Source organism: Pan troglodytes, chromosome 6 (genome assembly GCF_028858775.2).
Source record: "Pan troglodytes isolate AG18354 chromosome 6, NHGRI_mPanTro3-v2.0_pri, whole genome shotgun sequence".
NCBI classification, from domain to species: Eukaryota; Metazoa; Chordata; class Mammalia; order Primates; family Hominidae; genus Pan; species Pan troglodytes.
In genome coordinates this window covers 16,405,256-16,426,025 of record NC_072404.2, presented here as the reverse complement: position 1 = coordinate 16,426,025, position 20,770 = coordinate 16,405,256, and the positions used below count along the sequence as shown (strand labels likewise).

Below are 20,770 nucleotides of genomic sequence, written 5' to 3'. Positions count from 1 at the left end.
GACATAAAAGAGCTGCATTTTATTTCAAAGGAAGAACTTTAAGGCTGACTTCTTTCTCTGTATTAAATCCACTGGAGTTTATTTATAACTTAGCTTCATCTAAGCTTGAGGAAAGGTTTAAAGGTTGAAGGTATTTGTGTTTATTTAGTCAAATTCTGTGTCACAAAGTTTCCACAATGTTTACTCCTAAGATTATTTGGATGATGTACATAAAGGGAACAAGGATTGGCTTTGGGGTATTTATAAATTAAGATAGTGAAGCCATTGAGAAGTTCTCAGTAGAACTATCTGTTTCTTTGCTTCTGGATATACACTGTACACATATATGACTGCTTTAAAAAAGCGTTATCTTGAAGAACAGACTTCGTATGACAGTCGAGGTCTCTCAAATTCTTTAAGATTTGATTAAAAATCTGTCTCCTTGAAGACATCACTTTGGCTTTAACTGAGAAACAACTATGATGTCATAGTTGGGTAGACTGTATCAGCAATGGTGCATTAATATTTCTGGTCCCACATGCTCTTTCTGTTACTCGTCCTTCAAGAGATAGAGTCAATTTCCATTTCCTTCAACTGATAAGGGCCTTTGTGACTGCCTTGATGAACAGAATGAGGTGAAATTGAGGCTACACATGATTTCCAAGGTTAGGTCATAAAATAAGACAGCTCCTGCCTGCCTCTGTTCCTCTTGGGACATTCATCTTGTAAGAAGTCTAGCTACCCTTAATCCAGCAGGCTGGAGAGACCCTGTGGAGAGGGCTCACAGGAATAGATGTCTCAGGAGCCTCAGCTGTGACAGTTCCCAGGTATTTGAGTTCTCCCTGAACACTGGGTTTTTGGATGGTGATATGGTTTGGATGTTTGTCCCTTTCAAATCTCATGTTGAAATGTTATCTCCATTGTTGGAGGTGAGGCCTGGTGGGAGGTGTTTGGGTTATGGGGGCAGATCCCTCATGTCTTGGTGCTATCCTCACAAAATAGTGAGTTCCCTCATGATCTGATTGTTTAAGAGTGTGTGGCACCTCCCCTCCCCTCTTGCTCCCAGTCTTGCCATGTGAGATGCCTACTTCCTCTTCACCTTTTGCCATAATTGTAAGCCTCCTGAGACCTCACCAGAAGCAGATGCCAGCACCATGCTTCTTGTACAGCCTGAAGAACTATGAGCTAATTAAAACCTCCTTTCTTTATAAATTGCTCAGCCTCAGGTATTTTTCTAAATTTTTTTTGAGACAGAGTCTCACTCTGTCACCCAGGCTGGAGTACAGTGGTGCAGTCTTGATTCACTGCAACCTCCACCTCCTGGGTTCAAATGATTCTCCTGCCTCAGCCTTCTGAGTAGCTGGGACTACAAGAGTGTACCATCTGTAGTGCACCACCTCCTGGCTAATTTTTGTATTTTTAGTAGAGACTGGGTTTCACCATGTTGGTCAGGCTGGTCTCAAACTCCTGACCTCAAGTGATCCACCTGCTTCGGCCTCCCAAAGTGTTGGGATTACAGGCATGAGCCACCACGCCCAGCCAGGTATTTTTTTTTTTTTTTATAGCAATGCAAGAACAGCCTGATACAGATGATTACAACATCCTGCCTTCAGATGCCCTGGCTGTTGCTGATAGACCAGAGACAAGCCATCCCTGCTGAGCACTACCCTTATTCCAACTTCATAAGTAAATAAATTTTGCTGCTTTGGAGTGGCTGGTTTGAAACCATAGACAACCAGAACACATAGTAGCCCAACTGACCATTTGCTTATGTATTTAGATTGAGGCACTATTGATATAAGCTCTGTAGCTTTTATCTGTTTTTATTGTTTTCATTAACCTTATATAACCACTAGATAATAAATGCCTTGAGGACCTCTTTGCATTGGATCTACTCTATATAAATCTTTTGCATGGGATACACTGCTATGTCTATGTTGTAACTAGTAGCATTTTTTGATATATGGGGTTATCCATTATGCTTCTTTGTATCTAGTTTATCCCGTTTTTGTGGATTGAACCTCTTGTCTCATTGATTATGTGGAAGCTTTGATGGATTATTTTATTAATTAAGGAGATTTGGGCTGCAAGTAGCAAAAATACAACTGAAAGTGGCTAAGCAAAAAGACATGTAATATCTCATGTAATAAGACGCTTAGGGGCAGCATGCCTGCAGATTTTAGCACTGTCAACCTTGGCATGTTTGCTACATTTTAGGCTTGCCTCCTTAGGGTCACAAAAGGTCTCTTGGTCTTCTTGGAACCACATTTAGACTGGAAAACATCCAATTAAAGAAGAATGGCTTTCCTCCTGTTCACTCCTCTTATTTTTGCAGAGGCCCACAGCAGGCTTCCCTTCAAGGGCCATTAGTTAGCATGAGTCAAATGATCTTGGAAGTGCCTTGAATAATCAAGCAATGCCACCAGAGATCTCCAGGATCCTATTAGATACTATTTTATATCATAGAAATGGTATCTGAAAAGTTAGGGATCTTGTGAAGAAAATATTAAATTGCATCAAATTTAATCATCTTTAGTGTTAGGGAAAACATTTGCACAGTATAAGAGCAAAAATGCAACATATAATTATGTAATAAATGTGTACAGAGATTCTGCAGACTTTGAGTCACTGAGACCTACTATTCTTTTAGTTTTAAAATTCTTCTCTTAGATTATAAAGGTAATTCAGAATACTCTAACAAGGCTTGTGAAAAAAAAATCCAGTTAGTGATCCAGGTAACATCTATGTTTTACATTTTTATTTATTTAATTTTAATTTTTTTATTGAGAGAGGGTCTCACTCTGTCACCCAGGCTGGAGTGCAGTGGTGCAACCTGCCTTCCAGGTTCAAGTGATTTTCATACCTCAGCCTCCCGAGTAGCTGTGATTACAGGTGTGTGCCACTATGCCTGGCTAATTTTTGTATTTTTCGTAGAGATGGGGTTTTGCCATGTTGTCCAGGATGGTCTCGAACTCCTGGCTTCAAGTGAGCTGCCCATGTCAGCCTCCCAAAGTGTTGGGATTACAGACGTTAGCCACAACACCCAGGCTAAAATCTATGTTATTTAAACAATTGCAACTGAGAGGGAAATTATTCCTTAAAATTGCCTGTTATGACATACATATTACCTTAATAGTCAAGTGCCTTTCAACCTTGAGAAGAGTGAGAATTCAGTGATTTCTAGTGTTTGAATGTATCCCCCAAAAAGCATGTGCTGGAAACTTAATCTTCAATGTAACAGTGTTGGGATGTGGGGCCTAATGGGAGGTGTTTAGATCATGATAGTGCCACCCTCATGAATGGATTAATGCCAGTTATGAAAGGGCTTGAGGCTGTGAGTTTGATCTCTTGCCTTCACTTGTTCTTGCCCTTCTGTCTACTCCTGTAGGATGATATTGCATTAAGGTCCACACAAGATACTGGTACCTTGATATTGGACTTTCCAGCCTCAGGAACTATAAGATATAGATTTATTTTCTTTATAAATCACCCAGTCTGTGATATTCTGTTATAGCAACATGAAGCTGGCTAAGACAGTGAAAAAAGTTTAAGATAATCTAACTGTCATGTTAACAGCATATTTGATGGTTTATATAATAATTCTTATGGAATTCGTTTCTGTAGAGTTACAAGTCAGCTTTGTTATTCCCCTTAAAATATAAAATAGTTATCAATTTTGGCTTGTGTTTTATGATAAAATCCTAATAGGTTTATAGACAATGTTGAAACATTCATGAGAATGTATGATTAATCATGCTAATAAGTTTAATTTATTAAATATAAAGCTGTTTTAGAACTCAAGTTTTATAAGTAAAATAATTTAAATATTTTAAATTTTGAATACACTTAATTTATAAATACAGTTTGAAGTATTTAAAGTTGTTTAAGTTTGTAAGTGATGCCAAGCATTAATCAAAGGACCTTTAAAACCAATTATTAAAACATGCTAGGTTATTAGTAGAATTATCATAAACTCTATAACCTGAAAGCTTAAAGAGAACTGTTTTTTTATATATGTGATTTTAATAAAATGAATTTTAATTTTTTAAATAAAAGTAAATGTACAAATAGATTTTCTTTTCTGGACACAAAAATGCCCTTATGCTCACCAAGAAATTCGTATTTAACAGCAAGGACTTATTTACAAGTTCATTCCTAACCAGTCACTGCAAATGTAATGTGTCCACAATGATTAATTTAGACCTATTATTTCACCACAGGGACCTGAGGAGGGGCCTCCCTTAATCTCCTGGTATCCTAGCTCATGTTAACAAAATCAGCCCATCCATCATACACAGAACTTCACATGATGTTTGCTAAAAAATAAAGAACTCTTTTAACAAAGACATTCATAATTTTTATTTCCTGGGAGGAATACTGCCATCTCTTTGTAAATCTACAATATTTTTACTCGTCTAGACAAATGCAACCCCTTGATAATTTCTGCACGCTTGAGTGGATAAATACTATGACTTTCAAATTTATTTTATACGTATCCTTTCAAATAGCTGTTTTGAAGTTTCCTTATTTGTATCTTAAAGGTTTCTTTTCCCCAACCTGCTGAACATCCTGAGGTTTCATCTTCCCTACCTGATTGTCACAAGGTTACTGCTTCCCTTCTGACCACAGGAAACTTATGAAAGGTGCCTTGGGAATATGTCAGTATAAAAGACAGGCTATAATTGGGATACCTTCAGGAACTGGGGTGTGGGTGTTCTCAGTCCTTGTCCGGTGAACTCTTTCCCTCTTCTTTTCTGAAATGTGTTTCTTATAAACAGCAAAGTCTTATTTCTAAATTCTGAGTCTGTGGTCTAATTGCAACACAATTAAACAAATTCAGAGTTCTGCTGGAAAGAAAGAAAGGAGGGTGTGGGGAAGATGATGGCTGGTTAGGTAGCCACAGTGTCTGCCATAATCTTTCAAATGGATAAAACTTTGATCTTCTGACACTGTTTATTTGGCTGCAAGTATATAAGGTATTGATGATATCCTTTGATTAATATAAATGGTTGAGGTGGTTAAATTTCTGTTTCCTTACAGAGGTGCTAAATGATGTTTTATGATAAACACATATGTTTTAAGAATAAAGCTCTTGAGACATTTAATTATTTTAATGGGGGAACTAGGCCAGACAGTCCATTCCAGGGAACAGAGATGCTCAAGTATTTATTAGTAGAAACACTCAGATATGATGAATGTGAAATATATTAAAAAGAAACACAGAGTGGCAAGAGTTTAACAGTCTTAATTAATGATGTAATTAGGCTAGAATAATCTATTTCCTTTGGATTATCCAATCATTAATCTAATAAATTTTTTTCTTGAATGCCTGCATCTACAAAGCACAAAAAGATCATAGTTACAATTTTATGATCTAGGTGGGATACAATCTGTGAACTTGAAAAGATAATTAACAATATGATATTGAATGTGATCACTGGCAGATAAGCTGTCTAGGCACATGATGTATAGGAATTTGGGGGGAGAAAAACAGTTTCAGCTGAAGTGATATGGGATGGCTTACAATCTAAACCTCTTTTCTGAGATCTTGGTCATTTGGATCTGGCAGTTGTTTAACCACTGGCTCAAACTTCTGTCTAACAGTCAACCCAGTCACTTAAACAATACACATTTAATTATCACTCATGCATGTAGTGCTTGGTTTCCATTTGAGCTTTTACAGGAGATCACAGGCTTAGAAGATAGCCTTAGCTTGAATACAATCTCATGAGAAATCTTGAGCCAGAGGCACCCAGCTAAGCCACACCCAGATTCCTGATACAGCATAAACTGTAAGATAATGCCTGTTTGTTGTTTTAAGTTGCTAAGTTTTGGGGTAACTGGTTTTATTGTAATTTACAACAAATGCAGGAGTTTATTCAAATGATACTGTTAATTTGAGATTGAGTGTATTCATAGGCTTGAAATTATATGCCTTGAGGGGATAGTTGAAGCCTTCATAATGTGAATATATACATATATATTATGACTGAGCCACAGGGATACTCTATTTAAGGTGAGATCTAAGGAAAAGTGAAGTTTCAAGAAGGATATAGTGAACAATGCCAAGTAATAAGAATAAATCAAAAGTAATTAAAAAATTATTTTTTCCTTCAAAATTTCCAAATAATACATTTATGTGGGATTACTCTGGCAACTGAACAAGCAATTCTCTAATCAATTACCATGCATAGTTTCATTAAAAAATATTAGCAAACTAACATGGATGTAAATATTACTGTCATGACAAACTTGCGTAATTCATATAATTTAGATTGCTAGTTCCATTAAACTATATTAGTGATATAAAACAAAAAAAAACATGGTGAAGATTATAGATTTATTGAAATCTTGTAGTGGTATTATTCACCAAGTGCCAGAAGATATGACCTAATGTGTGTTTTGTGAAAATAAGTCACTTTATTCTATTTTACTTTTTTTTTAACTTTTATTTTAGGTCCTGAGGTACATTTGCATGTTTGTTATATAGGTAAATTGTGTGTCACAGGGGTTTGGTGTACAGATTATTTCATCACCTGGGTGATAAGCATAGTACTCGATAGATAGTTTTTAGATCCTCCCCTTCCTGTCATCCTCCACCCTGAAGAAGGCCCCAGTGTCTGTTCTTCCCTTCTTTGTGTCCATGTATTCTCAATATTTAACTCCCCCCTTTTAAATAAGAACATGTGATATTTGGTTTTCTGTTCCTGTGTTAGTTCACTTAGACAGCTCTATGCAGGTTGCTACAAAGGACATGGTTTCATTCTTTTTTATGGCTGCTTAGCATTCCATAGTGTATATGTACCACATTTTCTTTCTTTTTTTTCGTTTCTTAATTCATTTAAAAATAATTTTTTAATTATACTTTACGTTCTGGGATACATGTGCAGAATGTGCAGGTTTGTTACATAGGTATATATGAGCCATGGTGGTTTGCTGCACCTATCAACCCATCATCTACATTAGGTATTTCTCTTAATGCTATCCCTCCCCTTGCCGCCCATGCCCCAACAGGCCCCAGTGTGTGATGTTCCCTTCCCTGTGCCTGTATGTTCTCATTGTTCAACTCCCACTTATGAGTGAGAACATGCAGTGTTTGGTTTTCTGTTCCTGTGTTAATTTGCTGAGAATGATGGTTTCCAGCTTCATCCACGTCCCTGCAAAGGACATGAACTCATTCTTTTTTATGGCTGCATAGTATTCCATGGTGTATATGTGCCACATTTGCTTTATCCAACCTGTCATTGATGGGCATTTGGGTTGGTTCCAAGTCTTTGCTATTGTGAATAGTGCCGCAATAAACATACATGTGCATGTGTCTTTATAGTAGAATGATTGATAATTCTTTGGGTATATGCCCAGTAAATGGATTGCTGGGTCAAATGATATTTCCGGTTCTAGATCCTTGAGGAATCACCAAACTGTCTTCCACAATGGTTGAACTAATTTATATTCTCACCAACAGTGTAAAAGCATTCCTATTTCTCCACACCCTCTCCAGCATCTATTGTTTCCTGAATTTTTAATGATTGCCATTCTAACTGGCGTGAGATGATATCTCATTGTGGTTTCGATTTGCATTTTTCAAATGACCAGTGACGATGAGCTTTTTTTCAATGTGTTTATTGGCTGCATAAATGTCTTCTTTTGAGAAATATCTGTTCATATCCTTTGCCCACTTTTTGTTGGGGTTGTTGTTTTTTTCTTGTAAATTTGTTTACGTTCCTTGTAGGTCCTGGATATTATCCCTTTGTCAGCTGGATAGGTTGCAAAAATTGTCTCCCATTCTGTAAGTTGCTTATTTAGTCTGTTGATAGTTTCTTTTGCTGTGCAGAAGCTCCTTAGTTTGATTAGATCCCATTTGTCACTTTTGGCTTTTGTTGCCATTGCTTTTGGTGTTTTAGTCACGAAGTCTTTGTCCATGCCTATGTCCTAAATGATATTGCCTAGGTTTTCTTCTAGGGTTTTTATGGTTTTAGGTCCTACATTTAAGTCTTTAATCCATCTTGAGTTAATTTTTGTATAAGGTATAAGGAAGGGGTCCAGTTTCAGTTTTCTGCATATGGCTAGCCAGTTTTCCCAACATCATTCATTAAATAGGGAATACTTTCCCCATTGCTTGTTTTTGTCAGGTTTGTCAAAGATCAGATGTTTGTAGGTGTGTGGTGTTATTTCTGAGGCCTCTGTTCTGTTCCATTGGTCTGTATATCTGTTTTGGTAGCAGTGCCATGCTGTTTTGGTTACTGTAATCTTGTAGCATAGTTTGAAGTCAGGTAGCATGATGCCTCCATCTTTGTTCTTTTTGCTTAGGATTGTCTTGGCTATATGGGCTCTTTTTTGGTTCCATATGAAATTTAAAGTAATTTTTGCTAATTCTGTGAAGAAAGTCAATGGTAGCTTGATGGGAATAGCATTGAATCTGTAAATTACTTTGGGCAGTATGGCCATTTTCATGATACTGATTCTTCCTATCCATGAGCATGGAATGTTTTTCCGTTTGTTTGTGTCCTCTCTTATTTCCTTGAGCAGTGGTTTGTAGTTCTCCTTGAAGAGGTCCTTCATGTCCCTTTAAGTTGTATTCCTGGATATTTTGTTCTCTTTGTAGCAATTGTGAATGGGAGTTCAGTCTTGATTTGGCTCTCTGTTTGTCTGTTATTGGTGTATAGGAATGCTTGTGATTTTGGCACTTTGATTTTGTATCCTGAGACTTTGCTGAAGTTGCTTATCAGCTTAAGGAGATTTAGGGCTGAATCAATGGGGTTTTCTAAATATACAATTATGTCCTCTGGAAACAGAGACAATTTGACTTCCTCTCTTCCTATTTGAATACACTTTATTTCTTTCTCTTGCCTTATTGCCCTGGCCAGAACTTCCAATACTGTGTTGAGTAGGAGTGGTGAGAGAGGGCATCCTTGTCTTGTGCAGCTTTTCAAAGGGAATGCTTCCAGCTTTTGCCCATTCAGTATGATATTGACTGTGGGTTTGTCATAAATAGCTCTTATTATTTTGAGATGCGTTTCATCAATACCTAGTTTATTGAGAGTTTTTAGCATGAAGCAGTGTTGAATTTTGTTGAAGGCCTTTTCTGCATCTATTGAGATAATCATGTCATTTTTATTATTGGTTCTGTTTATGTGATGGATTATGTTTATTGATTTGTGTATGTTGAACCAGCCTTGCATCCCAGGGATGAAGCCAACTTGATCATTTTGGATAAGCTTTTTAATGTGCTGCTGGATTTGGTTTTCCAGTATTATTTTCAGGATTTTCATATCAATGTTTATCAGAGATATTGTCCTGAAATTTTCTTTTTCTGTTTTGTCTCTGCCAGGTTTTGGTATCAGGATGATGCTGGCCTCATAAAATGAATTAGGGAGGAGTCCCTCTTTTTCTATTGTTTGGAATAGTTTCAGAAAGAATGATACCAGCTCCTGTTTGTACCTCTGGTAGAAATCGCCTGTGAATCTGTCAGGTCCTGGGCTTTTTTTGGTTGGTAGGCGATTTTCAGAACTTGTCATTGGTCTATTCAGGGATTCAACTTCTTTCTGGTTTAGTCTTGGGAGGGTGTATGTGTTGAGGAATGTCCCTATTTCTTCTAGAATTTCTAGTTTATTTGTGTAGAGGTATTTATAGTATCCCTCATGGTAGTTTTTATTTCTGTGGGATCAGTGGTGATATCCCCTTTATCATTTTTTATTGTGTCTATTTGATTCTTCTCTCTTTTCTTTTTTGTAAGTCTGGCTAGTGGTCTATTTTGTTAATCTTTTAAAAAAACCAGCTCCTGGACTCATTGCTTTTTTGAAGGGTTTTTTGTGTCTTTATCTCCTTCAGTTCTGCTCTGATCTTAATTATTTCTTGTCTTCTGCTAGCTTTTGAATTTGTTTGCTCTTGCTTCTCTAGTTGTTTTAATTGTGATGTTAGGGTGTAGATTTTAGATCTTTCCCACTTTCTCATATGAGCAGTTAGTGCTATAAATTTCCCTCTAAACACTGTTTTAGCTGTGTCCCAGAGATTCTGGTACATTGTGTCTTTCTTCTCATTGGTTTCAAATAGCTTATTTATTTCTGCCTTAATTTTGTTATTTACCCCATAGTCATTCAGGAGCATGTTGTTCAGTTCCCATGTAGTTGTGCAGTTTTGAGTGACTTTCTTAACCCTGAGTTCTAATTTGATTGCAGTGTGGTCTGAGAGATTGTTTGTTGTGATTTCCATTCTTTTGCATTTGCTGAGGAGTGATTGACTTCCAATTATGTGGTCAGTTTTAGAATAAGTGCTATGTGGTACTGAGAAGAATGTATATTTTGTTCATTTGGGGTGGAGAGTTCTGCTGATGTCTATTAGGTCTGCTTGGTCCAGAGCTGAGTTAAAGTCTTGAATATCCTTGTTAATTTTCTGTCTCATCAATCTGTCTAATATTGACAGTGGGGTGTTAAAATCTCCCACTACTATTGTGTGGGAGTCTAAGTCTCTTTGTAGGTCTCCAAGAACTTGCTTTATGAACCTGGGACCTCCTGTATTGGGTGCATATATATTTAGGGTAGTTAGCTTTTCTTGCTGCATTGATCCCTTTACCATTATGTAATGCCCTTCTTTGTCTTTTTTGATCTTTGTTGATTTAAAGTTCTGTTTTGTCAGAGACTAGTATTGCAACCCCTGCTTTTTTTTTTTTCTTTCCATTTGCTAGGTAAATATTCCTTCATCCCTTTATTTTGAGCCTATGTGTGTCTTTGCATGTGAGATGGGTCTCCTGAATACAGCACAACCATGGGTCTTGACTCCTTATTAAATTTGCCAGTCTATGTCTTTTAATGGAGCATGTAGCCCATTTACATTTAAGGCTAATATTGTTATGTGTGTATTTGACCCTGTCATCTGATGCTAGCTGGTTATTTTGCCCATTAGTTGATGCAGTTTCTTCATAGTGTCGATGGTCTTTACATTATGGCATGTTTTTTGCAGTGGCTGGTACCGGTTTTTCCTTTCCATATTTAGTGCTTCCTTCAGGAGCTCTTGTAAGGCAAGTTTGGTGGTGACAAAATCCCTCAGCATTTGCTTGCCTGTAAAGGATTTTATTTCTCCTTCACTTATGAAACTTAGTTTGGCTGGAAATGAAATTCTGGGTTGAAAATTCTTTTCTTTAAGAAGCGTTGAATATTGGCCCCCACTGTCTTCTGGCTTGTAGGGTTTCTGCAGAGAGATCTGCTGTTAGTCTGATGGGATTCCCTTTGTGGACAACCCAACCTTTCTCTCTGGCTACCCTTAACATTTTTTCCTTCATTTCAACCTTGGTGAATCTGATGATTATGTGTCTTGGTGTTGCTCTTCTCCAGGAGTATCTTTGTGGTGTTTTCTGTATTTCCTGAATTTGAATGTTGGCCTGTCTTGCTAGGTTGGGGAAGTTCTCCTGGATAATATCCTGAAGTGTGTTTTCCAACTTGGTTCCATTCTCCCCATCACTTTTAGGTACACCAATCAAGCATAGGTTTGGTCTTTTCACATAGTCCCATATTTCTTGGAGGCTTTGTTCGTGCCTTTTCATTCTTTTTTCTCTAATCTTGTCTTCACGTTTGATCTTCAATCTCTGACATTTTTTCTTCCACTTGATTGATTCGGCTATCGATACTTGTGTATGCTTTGCAAAGTTCTCGTGCTGTGTTTTTCAGCTCCATCAGGTCATTTATGTTCTTTTCTAAACTGATTATTCTAGTTAGCAGTTCCTGTAAGCTTTTATCAAGGTTCTTGGCTTCCTTGCATTGTGTTAGAACATGCTCCTGTTGCTTGGAAGAGTCTGTTATAACCCACCTTCTTTTTTCTTTTTTTTTCTTTTTTTTATTTTTTTGGTGACGGAGTCTCGCTGTGTCGCCAGGCTGGAGTGCAGTGGCACAATCTCGGCTTACTGCAACCTCCGCCTCCCAGGTTCAAGTCATTCTCCTGCCTCAGCCTTCCAAGTAGCTGGGAGTACTGTTGCGTGCCACTACACCCAGCTAATTTTTGTATTTTTAGTAGAGACAGGGTTTCACCATGTTGGCCAGGATGGTCTCGATCTCTTGACCTCATGATCTGCCCACCTCGGCCTCCCAGTGTTGGGATTACAGGCGTGAGCCACTGCTCGCAGCCCTATTACCTACCTTCTGAAGCCTACTTCTGTCAATTTGTCAAACTCATTCTCTGTCCAGTTTTGTTCCCTTGGTGGCGTGGAGTTGTGATCCTTTGGAGGAGAAGAGGCATACTGGTTTTTGGAATTTTCGGCCTATTTGCACTGGTTTTTCCTGATCTTCGTGGTTTTATCTACATTTGGTCTTTGATGTCAGTGATCTTTGGATGGGGTTTTTGTCGGGGCATTTTTTTTTGTTGATGTTAATGCTATGGCTTTCTGTTTGTTAGTCTTCCTTCTAACAGTCAGGCCCCTCTGCTGCAGGTCTGCTGGAGTTTGCTGGAGGTCCACTCCAGACCCTGTTTGTCTGAGTATTACCAGAGGTGGCTATAGAACAGCAAAGATTGCTGCCTGCTCCTTCCTCTGGAAGCTTTGTCCCAGAGGGGCACTCACCAGATGCCAGCCAGAGCTCTCCTGTATGAGGTGTCTGTCAATCCCTGCTGGGAGATATCTCCCAATCAGGAGGCACAGGGGTCAGTGATCCACTTGAGGAGGTAGTCTGATCCTTAGCAGAGCTCTAGCACTGTGCTGGGAGATCCACTGCTCTCTTCAGAGCCAGCAGGCAAGATCGTTTAAGTCTGCTGAAGCTGCACCAATAGCTGCCCCTTCCCCCAGGTGCTTTGTCTCAGGGAGATGGGAGTTTTATCTATAAGACCCTGACTGGGGCTGCACCTTTCTTTCAGAGATGTCCTGCCCTGAGAGGAGGAAATCTAGAAAGGCAGTCGGGCTACAGCAGCTTTGCCATGCTGTGGTGGGTTCTGCACCCAATTCGAACTTCCTGGCAGCTTTCTTTACACTGTGAGGGGAAAACTGCCTATTCATGCCTCAATAATGGCAGACATCCCTCCTCCCACCAAACTTGAGCATCCCAGATTGACTTCAGACTGCTACGCTGGCAGCGAGAATTTCAAGCCAGTGGATCTTAGCTTGTTGAGCTCTGTGCGGGTGGGATCTGCTTAGTAATAGTACTAGGCTCCCTGGCTTCAGCTCCCTTTCCAGGAGAGTGAATGATTCTGTCTCACTGGCATTCCAGGTGCGACTGGGGTATGAAAAACTAATGCAGCTAACTCGGTGTCTGCCCAAACAGCTGTGCAGTTTTGTGCTTGAAACCCAGGGCCCTGGTGGTGTAGGCACCTGAGGGAATCTCCTGGTGTGTGGGTTGCAAAGATCATGGTGAAAGCCTAGTATCTGGGCCAGATAGCACCGTCCCTCAAGGCAGAGTCCCTCATGGCTTCCCTTGGCTAGGGGAGGGAGTTCCCTGACCCCTTGCACTTCCTGGGTAAGACAATGCCCCACTCTGCTTCTGCTCGCCCTCTGTGGGCTGCACCCACTGCCTATCCAGTCCCAGTGAGATGAACCAGGTACCTCAGTTGGAAATGCAGAAATAACCCACCTTCTGTGTTGGTCTCGCTGGGAGCTGCAGACGAGAGTTGTTCCTATTTGGCCATCTTGAGCTCCATCCCCACATTTTCTTAATCTAATCTGATTTTGATGGGCATTGAGGTTGATTCTCTTTGCTCTTGTGAAAGTGCTGCAAAGAAAATATGTATGCATGTGTCTTTATGGCAGAATGATTTACATTTATTTGGGTTTATACCCAATAATGGAATTGCTGAATCAAATGGTAATTCTAAGTTTTTTTTTTTTTTTTGAGATGGAGTCTCACTTTGTCACCAGGCTGGAGTGCAGTGGTGTGAAGTCGGCTCACTGCAACCTCCAACTCCCTGGTTCAAGCAATTCTCCTGCCTCAGTGTTCCGAATAGCTGGGATTATAGGCATGTGCTACCACACCCAGCTAATTTTTGATTTTTACTAGAGATGGGGTTTCACCACATTGTCCAGAATGGTCTCGATCTCCTGACCTCATGATCTGCCCACCTTGGCCTCCCAAAGTGCTGAGATTACAGGCTTGAGCCACCGTGCCCGGCTTATTTTAAGTTCTTCGAGAAATCACCACACTGCTTTCTACAATGGCTGAACTAATTTACATTCCCACCAACAGTGTTTAAGCATTCTCTTTGCACTGCAACTTCATCATCATCTGTCATTTTTTGAAAATAAGCAGCTTTAGACCATGAGTGAGGAACTGGTTATTTTATGAGGTATTTTTTATTTCTTCTCACTGATCATAACTAGTATCCTACCAGTCCTGATATAGTTTGAGTCTGTGTTCCTGCCCAAATCTCGTGTCGAATTGCAATCCCCAGTGTTAGAGGTGGGCCTGGTGGGAGGTGATTGGATCATGGGAGCAGATTTCCCCCTCAGTGCTGCTCTCATGATAGTGAGTGAGTGCTCATGAGATTTTGTTGTTTAAAAGTGTATGGCACCTCCGCTCTCTCTCTCTTCCTCCTGCTCAGGCCATGTAAGATATGCCTGCTTCTCCTTCACTTTCCACCATGATTGTAACTTTCCTGAGGCCTATCCAGCCATGTTTCCTGTAGAGCCTGCAGAATCATGAGCCAATTAAACCTCTTTTCTTTATAAACTACCCAGTCTCAGGTAATTCGTTATAGCAGTGCAAGAACAGACGAATGCAAGTCCTATAAAAACAAAACAAAACAAAACAAAACACCTCTTCAATTGGTCTCTGATAGGAATTAAGCTCCCTTTGATGAGACCTCAGTGGACATTTTACGAACTTGAATCAGGGCTCACTAGTCCATAACTCCAGAGACAATATTTTATTATAGCAATTTGAACAATGTATTTTGAATGTCATTTTATTAACAATCACATACCCTTCTAATTCAGCATAGTATTTTAGTGACTCTTCCATGGTATTCCATAAAATTGCAGGGCTAGTCTGAGCTTAAATCCATGAATTCAGTTATTTTCACCTTATATCTCCAGTATATTTTATGTAAAGACTACTCCTTCTACTCCTTTACATGATCCTTCTCTCAGATGTCTATGAGCTCTGGGCAAGACTTAATTAACATTAAACCGAAAGGACTAGACTTTTCATTTCATGCTGATCTTAAATAACAAGCACCATTGGATGCTTTTGTGTGTGGGAAAATTTTTTTGATTGTTTAGTAATCTACAGCCATCTTTAAAAATGAGTATAATCTGTTAAAGTTTTATACTGAGAGATTAATAAAATATAATCAAACCAAATAAACCAAACTAAAATAAAACCTTAGTTGGCCTTGTTAAACTGTAAAAGGAAAATTGCTTTCATGTAGAAGTGACAAACAAATCCTGTGTACCAGTTATATAAATCTAATGAAGGCGAAGCTGATAAATCATCAGTCTCTGAAATACTTAAGAAAAGTTGCACCTTCTGGATGGTGGCTGAGTAGGCAACAGATATTATGGTTGAGAATCTTTTCTCTTCACTTTGAGGCAGCTTAGGAATTTTCTGTGAGAAATAGCTTCCAATAGATTAAATATGTTAAAATTGCCCAATCATGCCAAATCATTTGAAAGCAAAAATTTTGGTTTTACTATATATATTTCTTTGAAGAACTGAATTCAGTGGAAAGTATTTTTTAGACAACTAAATAAATACCTTATTTTTCTTTATTAATCATTTTACTTGGGATGGGGCAAAAGAAACACCCAACATGCCAATACCACTTTCAGTCAGTAGATAGATGTTATGATTTCTGGCCTCTTTCTTTCTTTTTTTTTTTTTTTAGAAGAGTCTCGCTCTGTCACCCAGGCTGGAGTGCAATGGCATGATCTCGGCTCACTGCAACCTCCGCCTCCCAGGTTCAAGTGATCCTCCTGCCTCAGCTTCCTGGGTAGCTGGGATTACAGGCATGCATCACCACACCCAGCTAAATTTTGTATTTTTAGTAGAGATGGGGTTTTGCCATGTTGGCCAGGATGGTCTAGAACTCCTGACCTCTGGTGATCCACCCACCTTGGCCTCCCAAAGTGCTGGGATTACAGGCCTGAGCCACCACGCCTGGCTGACCTCTTTATTGTCTGATTCCACAACCTTGGTACTATGATCAGAAGAGATACTTTTCTTCCTTATATGAATTGAAATCCTCTACAGACACTGAGAAAAACATTGGAAATATTTAATAATCAAGTCTTGAAATACATATGTGAGTAATATAAAAAGTTGTCTTCTTATTACCTATTCAGAGTGATCTGAGGAAAAGTAGTTGTGAGGTAGATCTTAAAAGTGAGAGAGAAAGGTCTTTAGATAGATAAAATATTCTAAGTGTTGAAGTTTAAAGAAGGAAATAAATGATTGATCATGTTAGAAAGTGAACAGTCAGGACAACTACCCATATGTTTTATTTGTGCAGATTAGAAAAAGACACCCATTTTTTGGCATAATAGTTCCATGGGCTTAAGTCTTGAAAAAAAGATGGTGTCTTTGTGTGTGTGTGTGTATGTGTATATATATATATAATATATCTATTTATTATTATTATTATTATTATTTTTTTTTTTTTTTGGAGATGGAGTCTTCCTCTGTCTCCCAGGCTGGAGTGCAGCAAGCGGTGTGATCTTGGCTCGCTGCAACCTCTGCCTCCCAGGCTCAAGCGATTCTCCTACCTCAGCCTCCCAAGTAGCTGGGACTACACGAGCACACCACCATACCCAGCTGATTTTTGTATTTTTAGTAGAGACAGGGTTTCACCATTTAGCGAGGCTGGTCTTGAACTCCTGACCTCAGGTGATCTACATGCCTTGGCCTCCCAGAGTTCTGGGATTACAGAAAATTTTTTTTTTTTAAGTGTGTCTTCCTCTGGGCAGATCAGTCGCATGCTATTTTACATTGTTTAACAGGAAGAGTGTAGGCTGAATTATAGTCTCCACTCCCTCCTTGGCTAAGGGCTCTGGGCAGTCAGTACTCTGCTTAGCCTTTCATTGTGGTCCTGTGGATGGAAGAGGAACATTTCAGTTGAGAAGGATGGAAGAGTTAATGGGAGGACATTTTTTTAAAAGTTAACATTTTTTGCTCAGTTTTCACCACTGTAACAAGGCTCTTTGGTTGCAAGTAACAGAAACTGACTTTGACTAATGTAGACAATATTTATCAGAATAACATAGGGTATTTCACAATATTAAAGAAAAATCTGAAGAACCAGCCTTTGAAAAAAATATGAATCAGGCAGGGTGATATGGTTTGGCTGTGTCCCAACCCAAATCTCATCTTGAATTCTAGCTCCCATAATTCCCACATGTCATGGGAGGGACCCAGAGGAAGGTAATTGAATCACAGGGGTGGGTCTTTCCCATGCTGTTCTCATGATAGTGAATAAGTCTCACAAGATCTGATGGTTTTGTAATACACACGCTCTCTTGCCTGCCACCATGTAAGATGTGACTTTTCTCCTCATTTGCGTTCTGCAGTGATTGTTCACCCTCCCCAGCCAGTGGAATTGTGAGTCAATTAAACCTCTTTCCTTTATAAAATTACCCAGTCTCAGGTATGTCTTTATTAGCAGTGTGAGAACAGACTAGAACACAGGGCATCTTCACAGATCAAAGTAGACTAACAGAGAGTCTCTTTTGAACTGGAGAAGTGGTCCTTAGTTCTTGCTGAACTTTACAATAAGGTGGGAAGCTTTTAAAAGCCCTGATGCTTAGGCCACACCCAGACCAATTAAATCAGGATCCCTTGGGCAGACACAGGCAGCAATAGTTTTTTAATCTCCTCAGGTGAAACATGCTTCATAATTTTACCTTTGGGATTATGAAAGCCAGCTGATTTCAGTCTTTATGTCATTATAATTAAGAGTTAAATTCTGAATTTGTTGGAGGAGAATCTGGCTGTCCAAGTTTGGGCTTCGTACCTATCACTCCTTAGCTGGGAGAGGAGAGGTATCCTAAACTACAGTCTACCACACTGTATGTTAAAAGAGTAAAAATGAGCACCTATAGCAAATCAAAGGGTTGTAGAGCCTGAGTATATAAAACCAACTGATGTTTCCCTACAACTACTTTTGCAGTTAAGTAATATATTGAACAAGAAAGAAGAATAATTGGAAAATTCTTTCATTGATGATTTTATATTAATATTTTTCCTAACTCTTCAATTATTATAATGGGAATATATTTGTTTATTTAGTATGATCATTATTGTTACAGTAAACATTGGAATCAATTTTTAGAAATAATGCATGGATTAGGGTATTATGTAGTTTGGATGTGTGTTCCTGCTCAAGTCTCATATTGAAGTGTAAACCTCAGTGTTGGAGCTGGGACCTGGTGGGAGGTGACTGGATCATGGTGGTGGATTTCTCATGAATTGTTTAGCACCGTCCCCTGTGGTACTGTCTTTGTGATAGTGAGTTCTCGTGAGATCTGGTCCTTTAAAAAGTGTGTAGCACCTCCCCCCTTTCCCTCTTGCTTCTGCTCTGGCCATTGTAACTTACCTGTTCTCCCTTCACCTTCCACCATGAAAGTTTCCTGAGACCCCCCCCCACTTCCTAGAAGCCAAGAAGATGTCGGCATCACACTTCCTGTACAGTCTGCAGAACTGTGAGCCAATTAAACCTCTTTTCTTTATAAATTACCTCGTCTCAGGTATTTCTTTATAGCAATGTGAGAACGGACTAATACAGGGCTTAAGCCTCTGAATCTTAACCTTACCCTATCATTTTTTAGAAAAGCTTCTCTAAGATCCTAAAAGTAATTTGTGTACTATGCAACTGAGACAACACAGGAACAAGCCAAGTGACAACTCAGGTCTGTTGAAAAGGAAAACCTCACAGATAATTTATGTAGTTTTTCATGTGTATATTATACTAGTTTCCCAAAATTCTTCCCAATTTAATTCCTTTATTGTAGAAACCTATAAAACATAATAGTCAAAAATCATAGAAAGTGAGACAAAAAAAAGAGGAAGCTTTTGATGCTCCTCTTTAGGTTTCCATTTGAAGTCTTTCTCATCATCATTTGTAAAGTTTCACAAGCATTTGGAGATTCTAACTTGCGGGTGCCTGGCAGGACTCTAACCCTGCTCTACTGTCTCCTAGTTCACACCAGTTTTATATTAAAAGGCTAAATTAAATAAACTACATAGCAGATAGGGGAAAGGAGGTCACTAATTTACTGTATTCTTAACCACAAAATAAGCTGCAAATACAAAGCTGTCTAGCTGAAAGTGAGTGTCTCCAGAATCCCTGCTTTGAGAGGAAAAAAAGGGAGAATGTGTGGGATTCTCCAACATAAAGGCTTTTTAAGCAGGACAAAGGAAGCTCAGGAAGCGTTAGGCCTCAGAGAACATGTTATTCATCATGAAGGGTTCTGGCTAGGAGAAAAAAGAAAAAAGACCCAGGCAGGCTTAAGGATCCCTTATGCCTCAAGCAGGCTAGAGCAGTTCACCCTAATTTCGTGTGAATTTTAGACCTCTCCAACAGTGAACACTGTTTTACGTGTTATCAGTCACCTAGTTAGAAATCACAAGTCTTTTCAATAATCTTGCAATTGGTAACAATCTTTAGGGCAGGAGTAACTACACAATTGAAGTGACAGATTCACCTTTTAAGACATATGAAGTGTTTTATACTTCTGGGTTTTACTTCTTTAGAGAATAATAGAGAAATGTGATGTTATTGTGCATAACTTTGTGTAATGTGATACACATATGACCAACTTATGGATAAAATAAAGCAAAATCCCTTATACATAAAAAATAAATAAAAACTGGTAAGGAAAAATAACTTGCAAATTACAAGGGGGCAAAGATTAAGGAAAAGAGGTATAACATCAAGCCATAAACCTCAAAAAATGGCAGATGAGGAAAGACAAAGAAGATTCTGGTGAGGCAGAACCTATCCCCTAACCCCTGAGACCTGCTTTTCATATGATGGAATAAAGCACACATAATGAAATTCCAAAAAATTTTACTAATGACCCAGTTTGGAGAGAAGTAGCCTTTTAAGGTGAGTAGGCAGACTGGTGAAAAACTCTTGAAAGTAAAAAACCAAAAACCCCAAACATTTGAAAGTAGACATCCTTTTCTACCACTGAAAAAATATTCATTAGTGGGGCTGAAAGGTCTTAGAGACCGTTCACAATCTTGGAGAATGAGCTGAAGCCCATGAGAGTGAGAGAAGACCCTCACTATGTAAGTGGGTCTGAGTGTGAGTATTTATGGCATCTCTGATGAAAGAAACAAGTTCAGAAACCCAGCAAATGCTAAATGCCCTCTCAACTAAATGCTACCTCATCTCCATGTCTCTAGGCTTCGGCAAAATAGACAAGAAGTAGTAGCCAGCACTCCTACTGAAGTGTGCAGAAAGACGGGTCATAGAAAAAAAAAAAAAAACCAATGAAGACAGGATACAAGAGAATTCACTCATATTGATATTATTAAAGACAGTAGGTATTCTGAATAAAGATGCCAATGTTAAGTCTCTCAGCAGGATGAAAAGAAAGGCATGGAGACTAGATCACTTATATTTTGTTGGAAAACAAACTACCATGATTCAGTGTTTTAAAATAATGAGTATTTATTTAATTCACAGTCCTGCAGGTTTGCAACTGATCTGTGCTCAGCTAGGCAATTCTGGTTTCAACTGGGCCCAGTCATAAGTTTGCAGTCAGCTGCCAGATCCTTTGGAGGCTGACTTACTGGGACTGTCCATTAACTCCTTGTGGTCTCTCATGCCCTAGCAGTCTAGCCCACGATTGTTCATGTTAGGGCTGGACAGAGTTCAAGAG

General features: G+C 38.9%; 1 long non-coding RNA gene across 2 annotated transcripts in view; it reads left to right on the top strand.

The window, feature by feature from the left end:
- LOC107975697 (uncharacterized) overlaps positions 1-20,770 on the top strand; it is a 424,270-nt gene that overhangs the window by 210,634 nt on the left and 192,866 nt on the right. Inside the window, exon 1 of one of the 2 annotated variants that reach the window (XR_010158343.1) lies at positions 441-806. The exons of the other annotated variant lie outside the window; for it this stretch is intronic. This is a non-coding gene — a long non-coding RNA (uncharacterized LOC107975697). Of the gene's footprint in view, positions 1-440; positions 807-20,770 lie in introns of those variants that run through there. 2 annotated transcript variants of the gene reach the window in all.